This window comes from Orycteropus afer, unplaced genomic scaffold, assembly GCF_000298275.1.
Source record: "Orycteropus afer afer isolate SDZICR_OR568_19922 unplaced genomic scaffold, OryAfe1.0 scaffold00307, whole genome shotgun sequence".
In the NCBI taxonomy this organism is placed as follows: domain Eukaryota; kingdom Metazoa; phylum Chordata; class Mammalia; order Tubulidentata; family Orycteropodidae; genus Orycteropus; species Orycteropus afer.
The window spans coordinates 2,408,317-2,419,676 of NW_006921894.1; the positions used below are offsets into that span (position 1 = coordinate 2,408,317).

An 11,360-nucleotide genomic window follows, 5' to 3' on the forward strand; every position below is an offset into this window, starting at 1 on the left:
TGGGCAATCCTACTTCCGTAGTGATACTGCCTCGGAAACCCAAGGAGGGGTCGCTATGAGTCAGGGCTGATTCGACGGCAAATAACAACAAATTGTGCACTTTGCTTTATTTCCTTTATATATACATACATACATGCATGCATACATACATACATATATTGTTGTTGTTATGTGCTCACATATATGTATGATATATACTCTCTCTCTCTATATATATATATGTATGTATTTTTATACACAGTTACATATGTATATGTATATATAACACAAATCCACTGCAGTCAAGTTGATTCCAATACATGGTGACATTGTAGGACTGAGGAGAACTGCCCATAGGGTTTCCAAGGCTGTAAATCTTTACGGAAACCATGTCTTTCTTTCACAGAGCCTCTGGTGGGTTCAGACTCCCAACATTTTTGGTTAGCGGCAGAGTTTTTGAACCACTAAACCACCAGAGGTGCTTAACACACCTACTTCTCCTCACTTATCATTGTGCTTAGGTTCTGGAGACCAGGCTGTTATGCAAAAATTAACATTAAGCAAAAATGGAGGATGACCACATCAGCTCACAAAATGGAATGTGACTATATCACTACTTAACTGCCAAACCACTGAGAATCATGGCCCAGGCAGGGTGACACATTACCTTAACTATGACAGCCAGTGCCTCATACCTGGGTATTCATTACTACCAGAGATAACTCAATGTGCACAATAGTTGAATAGTAGATTTTTCACTATTGTCATAAATGCGAAATATTTGATAACAAAATAGTCGATAAATGACGAGTAGGTGTATATATCACATTTGCCAGTTCAATGTATGTTTAATATTGGGGGGAAGAACCCCACTTATTTTGATAGTTGTAGATTTGCATACAGTTCTAAGAAATAATATGGGAGAGCCAATATACCCTTTACCCAGGTATTTTCCTCTAGTGGTAACATCTTGCTTAATTGTAGTAAAATGTCACAATCAGGAAATTGACATTAATACAGGCCTTACGGGAGCTCTGATAGCATAGTGGCTAAGGCACTTGACTGCTAACCCGGAGGCTGGCGGTTCAAACCCACCAGCCACTCCTTGGAAGGAAGATGGGGCAATCTACTTCCGTAGCGATACTGCCTTGAAAACCCAAGGAGGGGTCGATATGAGTCAGGTCCGACTCGACGGCATATAACATTAACATTTTTAACACACAGGCCATATAGAGCTCACCAGTTTTATTTGTACTCATTTATGTGTGAGTGTGTGCACATGTGAATGTGTTTAGTTCTGTGCAGTTTTGTCACATGTAGATTTGTGTGTTCACCACTACAGTACAGATATGGAACAAACAGTTTTATCAGAAGGCTCCCTTATGCTACCCTTTCATGGCCACAGCACCCTTGTCCCTTTTTCCTTCTCTCCCTCCTGATATTGGCTTGAATTTTTATGTGTTTTATTTGCAGTCATTGATGTTCTAAGATGTATTTGAATCCTCTCATTAGTTTTATTAAATTGATCTAAGTAGAAGAATTAGAAAAATACTGTAAATGAGACACATTTTTTTCCCACACAATTTAAGACACTTGCAACTTAAGTTACTCTCAAGTATACAAGTCAAAAAACTTTTGTGATTTGTATCCTAAGCTTTAGGTTTATATGCTCCACTGCCTGTTTAATAACTACAGTCTTAAGCTTTAAGGAGACCTCTGTATAAAATGTATTTGTCACCCCTACTTCTGTCATTATTACTACTAATCTCTTTGTATATGCCTTCTTGATGAAGAGAAGTAGTTAGCTATGTTTATGTACCTTGAATTAGAGAAGAGCCATTACTTCCATAAAAAATTACGCTGTATTTCTCTCCTTCCCAACTGGTCCCAATCTCTTTGTATGTGCCTTTTTGGTGAAGAGAAGTAGGTAGCTATGTTTATGTACCTTGAATTAGAGAAGAGACATTACTTCCATAAAAAACTACACTGTATTTCTCTCCTTCCCAACTGGTCCTTCAGCAACTGTCTTTCTTGCCTTCGTTCCACAGAGTGCTCTGAAACTACTCTCTTGTAAGCAAACTACTTTTTCCCTCAACTTACTCAGTAAATGCTCTCTCCACTTCTGAACCTGGTTCTCCCTGAGTAAACTGTCTTTTCTCTCGGGTGGAAGCTGCTCATGCTCAGTTTCCATGTAACCACAGGGATTTTTTACTTTAAGCTATTATTGTTTAGCCTACAATTTGAAATTACCTCCTTTAAGGCTCATACTGTCCAAGCAAGTCACCATTTTCCTTTCTTAAAAACTTGTCCTATCCTGACTTGTTACTTCCTGCAACCTCTTCTCACATGGTAATTGAAGGCTTATACAACTTATTCACTAGCTTTATCTTTAACACTCCTTGTCCCCACAGCGTTCTTCAACCTGTGTGACTTTTAAGTGTCTGAAGTGATACCGTAACATACACAGTGGCTATGTAACATATACTGGTCTTACACCTCTCAGACTGTTGAGCTCTGATGCCTTTGACCATCAGTGATCTTAACCACTGATGTCTTAAACTCTACCACTGTGACAGCTATTTTCTATCATTCTACTTTCACTCTTTTACTTTCAATATACTTGCTCTTTGGCTTCATCAAATCTTTAGTTACTTGAATTTTTAATTTATTGTAGTATATTACTTCTGTCCCTAATCTACCTATTACTTAATAACTTTCCTGCTCTTTTACATTTTAAAAAAAGAAAAGCTCTGTGTATCTTTAATTTCACTCACCCTGTGAAGTTCCAACTTTGGAATAATTGATCATTAAATTTTTCGAAGCTTTAAGCTTGAGTTGAGGGTTGGAACCACTCTTACAAATGGGCTGCAGGAATCAGCTGGGTCCTGCTATGTGATCTAGTTTCTCCCATACTCATTCTACTCCAGCTTTCCCCTGAGTAAATCATCTGTCATATCCCAGTTCACCTCATCTTAACACTACTTTCAGAATTTGATCTTGACTTCTGTTTTACAACACAGGAAATTGTTCTCTAGCACTTAATTTTCTACCATTTGGAAACATTTCCCTTTGTTCCTGATGTCCCAGGGGAAAAGTTTTCCTTCTTCCTGTTCTAGGTTATTCTTTGCATCCCTTTTCCTCAGTGGACCTTATTTTCTGTCGTTGTCGCTCTTGCCTTCAGCCTTTTTCTCTCAGATGATGCTTTTATTATATAAACTTGTATCTCTTACCCTATCCCTAATATCACACCTCAGCCCCCAGTCTTCGTTATCTAGTACTGTTATAATAAAAATACAATAAATGAGTCATTTTAACAAAACAGAATTTCTTTTCTCACAGTTTAGGAGACTAGAAGTCCAAATTCAAAGTATCAGCTTTCTCTCTCTCTCACTTGGCTCTGGAGACCTTCTGTTTTTGAGCTTCTGCTACTAGGCAGTCTTCCATGTGGCTTGGCATCTCTCTTCCCTCATTTTTGCTTTTCTTGCTTGCTTGTTTAGTCTCTTTTATATCTCAAAAGAGATTGTCTCAAGACACCACACTAGTACTTCCTCATTGACATAACAAAGACAGTCTGCTCTCAAATGGGATTATAGCCATGTACTTCGAAGTTAGTAATTACCATACATATTTTTAGGGGACACAATACAATTTATAGCAGCTTTTAAACTCTTAGTTTTCAAATGTAATGGGGTATCCAGTGGTTTCATATCTTGCCCCTCTGACTTTTGACATTGTTGACCATAACTTTCTTCTTGAAACTTTTAACTTTAACTTCCCTTTTTTCTTTTTCTGTGTTAACTTCTTTCACTGCTTCTCCATTTTTAGGGCATCTCTTCCTCAGATTGCCCCTTTAGGATCTTTCTCCAAGACTCATCTCTGTCAAATTCTCACACTAAGAGTTGTTTGAGAGGTCTCATCTTTTGTGGCTAAATTACCATCTCTATGCTAGGGCCAGGTGGCTGGAACAGGTAGGGTGGGTTGGAGAGAGTCCTAGGTGGCAGGGAGCAGCTGCAGACAGGGCCAGCAGGAACAGGTTGGGGGGAGCCTAGGAAGTGAGTGGAGTGGTTGAAACAGCCAAGGGAAACGAACTTGTCTGTTGATTTGTCGTACTGTGGTGGCTTGTGTGTTGCTGTGAGGTGGGAGGCTGTGCCAGCAGGGGTACCCATGGTGGACTGGTTTCTGTGGAGCTTCCAGACTGAGATAGACTCAGAAGAAGGAAGAGGCCATCCACTTTTCAGAGAATTGGCTAGTGAAAACATTATGTATAGTAGTGTAACACTGTCTGAAATAATACTGGAAAATTTAATGAATAGCCCTGAAACGTTGTCAGATACAGTGCCGGAAGATAAGCCCTTCAGGTCAGCAGGCGCTCAAAATATGACTGAGAAAGAGTTGCTTCATCAGAGTACAGTGTACCTTAATGATATGGATAAAGTAGAGCTTTTGGGATCTCCATTTGCTGAAGTGGCACTACTCAATATGAGAAGAAACAGCTGCAAATATCCATTGATAATTGGAACATAGAATGTACAAAGTGTGAATCTAGGAAAATTGGAATTTATCAAAAATGAAATGGAACACATAAAGATTGATTCCTAGGTATTAGTGAGCTGAAATGGACTGGTTTTGGCCATTTTGAATCATACAACCATATGATCTACTATGCCGGGAGCGACAAATTGAAGAGGAGTGGCGTGGCATTCATCGTCTCAAAGAATGTTTCAGGATCTATCCTGAAGTACAGTGCTGTCAGTGATAGAATAATATCCATATGCCTACAAGGAAAGCCAGTTAATACTACTATTACATAAATTTATACACCAACAACCAAAGCCAAAGATGAGGAAGTTGAAGATTTTTACCAACTTCTGCAGTCTGAAATTGCCCAAACATGCAACTGAGATGTACTGATCATCACTGGTGACTAAAATGGAAAAGTTGGAAACAAAGAAGAATCACTGCTGTTTGGAAAATTTGGCCTTGGAGATAGAAATAATGCTGGAGATCACATGATAGAATTTTGCAAGACCAGTGACTTATTCATTGCAAATACCTTCTTTCTTCAACAACACAAATGACAGCTATACCCGTGGACTTTGCCAGATGGAGTGCACAGGAATCAAATTGACTTCATCTGTAGCAAGAGGCGATGGAGAAGCTCATATATCTTCAACCAAAACAAGGCCAGGAGCTGATTATGGAACAAACCATCAGCTGCTCATTTGCAAGTTCAAGTTGAAGACAATTAAAACAAGTCCATGAGAGCCAAAATATGACCTTGATTATATCACTCCTGAATTTAGAGACCATTTAAAGAATAGATTTGATGCATTGAACACCACGAAATGTGGAATGCCATCAAGAACATCATCCATGAAGAAAGCAAAAGGCCATTAAAAAGACAGGAAAGGAAGAAAAGACCAAAACAGATACCAGAAGAGACTCTGAAACTTGCCCTTGAACAGAGAATAGCAAATGGAAGAAATTACAAGATAAAAGTGCTGAACAGATTTCAAAGAGCAACACGAGAAGACAAAGTCAGTTATTACAATGAAATGTGCAAAGACATGGAGTTGCAAAGCCAAAAGGAAAGAACACACGTGACATTTCTCAAGTTGAAAGAACTGAAGAGGAAATTTAAACTTTGAGTTGCAATACTGAAAGATTCTTTTGGCAATATGTAGAATGATGCAGGAAACATCAAAAGAAGATGGAAGGGATACAGAGTTACTGAACCAAAAAGAACTGGTTGATTTTCACCCATTTCAGGAGGTGGCATATGATCAAGAACCAATGGTATTGAAGGAAGAAGTTGAGGCTTCATTGAGTGAAGTGGTGAAAAACAAGACTCCAGGAATTGACGGAATACCCATTGAGATGTTTTAACAAATGGATTCTGCACTAGAGGGACTCACTTGGCTATGCCAGAAGATTTGGAAGACAACTCCATGGCCACTTGACTGGAAAAGATCTATATTTATACCCATTCCAGAGAAAGGTGAATCCACAGAATGTGGAAATTATCAAACAGTGTCATTAATATCACATGCAAGAAAAGTCTTACTGAAGATAATTAAAAAATGGGTACAGCAGTATATTGACAGAGAACTTCCAGATATGCAAGCTGGATTCAGAAGAGGACATGCAACGAGGGATATCGCTACTGAAGTCAGATGGATCTTAATTTAGAGCAGAGAATACCAGAAAGTTGTTTACTTGTGTTTCATAGACTATGCAAAAACATTTGACTGTGTGGATCATAACAAATTATGGATGGCACATTGAACACTTAGAACACTCTAGAGCACTTAATTATGTTCGTAAGGAACTTGTACTTAGACCAGGAGGCTGTTGCTCGAATAGAACAAGGGGGGATACTGCATGGTTCAGAATCAAGAAGGAAGTGCATCAAGGTTGTATCCTTTCACCATACTTATTTAGTCTGTATGCAGAACAAATAAACTGAGAAGCTGGACTATATGAAGAAGAATGTGGCATCAGGATGGGAGGAAGACTCATTAAAAACCTACATTATGCAGATGACACAACTTTGCTTCCTGAAAGTGAGGATGACCTGAAGATTGAAGACTACAGTCTGCAGTATGGATTATACCTCAATATAAAGAACATAAAAATCCTCACAACAGGACCAATTAGCAGCATCACGATAAATGGAGAAAACATTAAAGTTGTCAAAGACTTTATATTACTTGGTTCTACAGTCAACACCAGTGGAAGCAGCAGTCAAGATATCATACATTGTATATAGCATTGGGCACATCTGCTGCGAAGGACCTCTTTCAAGTGCTGAAGAGCAAAGATGTTTCCCTTAAAGACTAAGGTGCATTTGACACAAGCCATGGTATTTATTTTCAGTTGCCTCATTTTCATGTGAGAGCTGGACAATGAATAAAGAAGACTGAAGAAGAATTGATGCTTTTGATTTGTGGTGTTGGTGAAGAATGCTGAAAGTACCATGGACTGTTAAAAGAACTAACAAATCTGTCTTGTAAGAAGTGCAGCCGAATGCTTCTTGGAAGCGAGAATGGCCAAATTTGTCTCACTTACTTTGGGCATGTTATAAGAAGGGACCATTCCCCAGAGAAGGATATTGTGCTTGGCAAAGTGGAAGGACAATGAAAAGGGGAAGGCCCTCAATGAGGTAGATTGACACAGTGGCTGCAACGGTGGGCTCAGGTATAGCAAGGATTGTGAGGCTGGCACAGGACTGGGCAGTGTTTCATTCTGTTGTACATGAGGTCACTATGAGTCAGAGATGACTCAGTGGCACCTAACAACAACAACATGCTTATGACACCAAATCTAATCTACAGCCTAGGTCTCTCTTTTTAGCTGAAGAAAACAAAGCTGTTGCTGTACAGTTGATTCTGATTCTTACCAATCCTATAGGACAAAGTAGAATGGCCCATAAGGTTTCCAAGGCTGTAGTCAATGCCAAGAAATTTTGAAGACAGCTACCTGGCCAGTCAACTGGAGGAAAATTTGTCCCCATTCCAAAGAAAAGTGATTGCACGTGATGGCACAGAAGTAACATTTTGTGTAAGATAATTCAAAAGTGATGGCAGCAGTATATCGACAGGGAACCCGGAAATTCAAGCTGGAATCAGAAGAGGATGTATGGAACAAGGGATATCATTCCTGTTGTCAGGTGGATCTTTCTTGAAAGCAAATACCAGGAAGATGTTCACCTGTGTTTTATTGACAATAATGGAAAGGCATTTGTGTGGATCATAATACATTAATAGATAACATTGCAAAGAATGGAAATTCAGGATACTTAATTGTGGTTATGCAGAACCTGTACATAGACTAAAAGGCTGTTCAAACAGAACAAAGGGATACTGTGTGGTTTAAAATCTGATAGGGTGTGTGTCAGCGTTGTATCCTTTCACCATATTTACTCTATCTGTGTACTGAGCAAATAATCTGAGAAGCTAGACTTTGTAAAGAAGAACACAGCATCAGAATTGGAGAAAGACTTATTATCCACCTAGAAAATGCAGATGATAGGACCTTGCTTGCTGAAAGTGAAGAGGACTTGAAACACTGATGAGATCAAATACTACAGCCTTCAGTATGGATTACACCTCAACACAAAACAAATCCTCACAGCTGGACCAATAAGCAAAATCATGATAAATGGACAAAAGATTGAAGTTGTCAAGAATTTTGTTTGGTGGCATAGTGCCCAAGGGATTTGACTGCTAACCAGAAGGCTGGCAGTTCAAACCCACCAGCCACTCCTCAGACGGAAGACTGGGCAATCTACTTCCATAGAGATAACTGCCTCAGAAATCCAAGGAGAGGTTACTATGAGTCACAACTGACTTGATGGCAGCGAGTTTGGTTTTTTTTTTTTTTGGATCCACAGTCAACACCCGTGGAAGCAACAATCAGGAAATCAACGTATTGCATTGGACAAATCTGCTGTAGAAGACCTCTTCAAGTGTATAAAAGCAAAGATGTCTCATAAAGGACTAAAGTTTGACTGGGTCAAGCCATGGTATTTTCAATCACATTATATGCATGTGAAAGCTGGACAGTGAATAAGGATGACCAAAGAAGAATTGATGTCTTTGAATTATGGCATTGGCAAGTATTGTTAATTGTACAGTGGATGCCAGAGGAACAAACAAATATGTTTTGAAAAAAGTATAATCAGAATGTTCCTTAGAAGTGAGGATGGTAGGACTTGGTCTCATGTACTTTGACATGCTATCACAAGGGATCTGGAGGAGGTCATCATGGTTGGTAAAGTTGAGGGTCAGTGAAAATGAGGAAGACTCAAGAAGATGGGTTGGCATAGTGGCTATAGCAGTGGTTTTGTGCATAGCAACTATTGTGAGGATGGCATAGAACAGGGGAGTGTTTCCTTCTATTGTATGTAGAATGGCTGTGAATTGAAACCAACTTGATGCCACCTAACAATAACAACATTTAAGGAAGCAGATTGCCACATCTTTTTCCCACACTGTGGCTGCTGGGTTCGAACTACTGGCCTTTTCATTTAGCAGCCAAAGACTTAACCATTGCACAGACCCCCTTATGCAAGTTATGTATCTCTTTTGATGTACTATAACTACCTCAATGTCAGTATGCCTAGCATTCTTGCCTGTGTGGTTCCCTTGCTAAACATACTCTTTCAGCATTGTTCCCTGTATTTGTAATTTATGTTCATTTACTGAAGCCAGAAGCCCAGACTCTTCTGTAATTCAGCTCCCACATTTAATTAGTAACTTAGCAACTAAAGTTCCTTTTGCGTAAAATGTTTGCCATCTGTTTTCTTCTTTATTCAATACTGCCTTGGTTTAGGCCTTATTGTTTCTTTCCTGGGTTATTCCAATAGCCTTTTAATTAAATTCCTATTTTACTTTCTAGTTCCACCCAGGCTGTTCTCCACATAGACTCCAAAGTAATGTTTGTACACTATAATTTCTATTTTCCATTCCGCTGTTCAGTAGTGTTCCACACATTTATGATGAAGTTCAAATTCTTTTTTTTAAAGATTTTTTTAATTGTGATTTGAGTGAAAATTTACAGAGCAAATACACTTGCCATACAGCAGATCACATACACTTTGTCTCATGACATTGACCACAGTTTAGCACAATGCGACATCTGCCCTCCCACTTCCACCTGATAGTTACCTCTTCCCTGTGTCCATCCCTCCATGCACTCCTACGCCCTGAGCTGTCTGTCTGTGCCTGAGCAGCCCTTCTTCCTCTCATGCTTGTTCTCTCCAAGAAGTGTATCTACCTCAGGTAAATTCTCAACTGATATGCTTGTCTATTGTTTGGCTGGAAGCCACAGGTGTGCTTTCAATTCCAGACCTGAAGGGCAGCTAGGGGCCATAGTCTCAGTGGTTCCACCAGGCTCCATCGGGCCAGCAAACCTGTTCCCCGCTCCCCCCCCCCCCCCCCAAATGATTTTGACTTTTGTTCCACATTGTTCTCCCTGTCTATCCAGGATCTCCTATAAATATCCTATTCCAAGTGGTTGACAGTAGTAGCCGAGCAACCATCTATTTCTTCTGGTCTCATAGTTGTATAGGGTGCAGATAGGATGGTGTACCAGTCGATAGGACTAATTGTTTCCATGAATTTTGGTTTTCTTTATTCTTCTTGGCTCTGGTCGATGAGCGACCCATCATTGCATCTAGATAGCAGCTTGCAAGCTTTTAAGATCTCAGTTGCTACTCGCCACAGTAGGAGGTGGAACAATGATTTGTGTAGTATGTTATGCCAATTGAGCTTGATGTCCTCTGTGACTATGGCCCCGAGCCCACAGGCTCAACTACTCGGTCCCTCTATGTAGCTGCCTGTCACCAAGCAATGACTACAACCTTGCCCCTTGTCAGCCCCATTATACACCTGGGAATTTAGATCATACCCAAAAAGTTATTGGACCATTGTCTGCCAACCCTATACATGTTCTTGGGTGCACTCTCCACTTCATATACATACCTAACATTTCAGCCTTTCCACCCATCTATCCACCCATATACCCGTGTTTACCTTCACTGACTACGCCATACTATATGCGCAAAAGGGTTCATCTTTGTTGTCTGTACTTTCCACGTACCTCTCTATATCTTTCTCTTTCTCAATGCCACTATATTGATCACTCACATTTGGACATTGCCCTTTTCTTCACAAATCAAAACTTCTCTCTCTATTTAACAGTATTCCCTCCCCTCCCCTCCTACCACTGGTAACCAACAAAGAAAATGACCTTCCATAGATAAATATTTCCTTGACTATTACAGTAACGGACTAATTAATACAATATTTGTCCTTTTGTGATTGACTTATTTCACTCAGCATAATGCCCTCCAAGTTCATCCATGTGATGTGGTGTTTTGAAGATTCTACATTATTCTTTTGGGTTGCATAGTATTCTATTGTGTGTATGTACCATAGTTTGGATATCCATTCCTCAGTTGATGGACATCTAGGTTGTTTCCATGTTTTGGCTATTGTAAATAGTGCTGCGATGAACATGGGTGTGCATATGTCTGTTCTTGTCATGGCTCTCACTTCTCTAGGGTGTATACCTAGTAATGGGATGGCTGGGTCAAATGGTATTTCTATTTGGAACTTTTGAAGGAATCGCCATACTGATTTGCACAATTGTTGTACCATTTTATGGTCCTGCCAGCAGTGTTTGAGGGTTCCAATCTCTCCACAACCTCACCAGGATTTGTTATTTTCTGTCTTGTTGAACTTTGCTACTAGTGCTAGAGCAAGATGGTATCGCATTGTTGTTTTGATTTGCATCTCTCTAATAGAAGGTTGGGCAATCCTACTTCTGTAGTGATACTGCCTCGGAAACCCAAGGAGGGGTCGCTATGAGTCGGGGCC

General features: G+C 39.8%; 1 protein-coding gene across 1 annotated transcript in view; it reads left to right on the forward strand.

Moving 5' to 3' along the window:
* The window catches only part of PTPN2 (protein tyrosine phosphatase non-receptor type 2), a 178,437-nt gene that overhangs the window by 35,007 nt on the left and 132,070 nt on the right, over window positions 1–11,360 (forward strand). The gene's annotated exons all lie outside the window — the stretch shown is intronic.